Below are 1,149 nucleotides of genomic sequence, written 5' to 3'. Positions count from 1 at the left end.
CATAGTGAAGCAATAAGATAGAAGGAATGTCATACTAGGTCTAGGTGAGGACCTTCAGACTCCTTGAACGTGTTTTTTATGTGTTAATTGTAGTTGAATCCAGTCCCAAGTAATATGCCCTTCTAGTCTCTGTGATTGGTTACAGGTCTGACGAAGGGGTAGAATGACCATGGTCAACTGAGACTTCTAGGTTGTAATGGATGCTGAAGTGTCCCCCCTGTTTTCTGCTCTAGGAGGTCAGTGGACTATATCAAGCAGGTAAATCAGAGGTGAATACTCTTGTACTTAAACGGGCTCACTTTCAAGGGATGTTAGATTGTAGGCCCTGGGATAAGTAAGTCCCATATAAAAGGACTGTATAACCAAAAGGAATCTTGCTGGAGAACATTGCTATTTCTTATAGGGTGATCAAGTTGGGAGGCTCATTAACTAGGGATTAAAACGCCCATTTATCGTGCCTTAGATTTGGTTCTCCTGGAAGGTGACTTGGCGACAGAATTTGGATACAAGCAGTCTGTTAGTGGGGTACAGGGACCAGCCTTAGGGGTAGGGGATATGTGAGACAGGAAGGAAAGGAAGCTGAGAACAGGCATGTTGTCAAGCCGACATTAAAGACGCTGGAACTGGGAAAATTGTAAGTCCCTGCCTCCGAGTTATTCCACCTGAGCCCCCATCTCAGAGCATTGGGGAGCTAAGAATACATCTACTACCAGCTCTCATTGGTTGAGAGCTGCTCCATGCATGTGGGGTGGCGGACATGGTTTGGAAGAAAGCCCTCAGATGCAGAGATCAGATGCCTGCACTGAAATGCTGGAGGCTTGATGACAGAGTTTATGGCTCTAACAGCTTCTGCAACATGGTGTATATATTCAAAGGGGGTTATTACATGCCCAACCAGAATTACCTGCCTTTGTATATACCACTGAAAGTGGGGAATCAGACCAGAAATGAATGAATAAATTATATGATATCTTGTAGAAGTGTTTCAGAAGCTTACATAATTTTTAAAAAATTTTTTGTTGTTCAATTACAGTTGTCCCCATTTTTTCCCCATTACTCGCCCCTGCCCCACCCACCCCCACCACCAGCATTCAATCCCTGCCCCCATTGTCTTTGTCCATGTGACATTTATACTTGTCTCTTGACTAG

This window comes from Pteronotus mesoamericanus, unplaced genomic scaffold (genome assembly GCF_021234165.1).
Source record: "Pteronotus mesoamericanus isolate MK-2021 breed Mesoamerican mustached bat unplaced genomic scaffold, CSHL_Meso_final contig_50, whole genome shotgun sequence".
Classification (NCBI taxonomy): Eukaryota; Metazoa; Chordata; class Mammalia; order Chiroptera; family Mormoopidae; genus Pteronotus; species Pteronotus mesoamericanus.
This window is presented reverse-complemented; position numbering follows the sequence as displayed.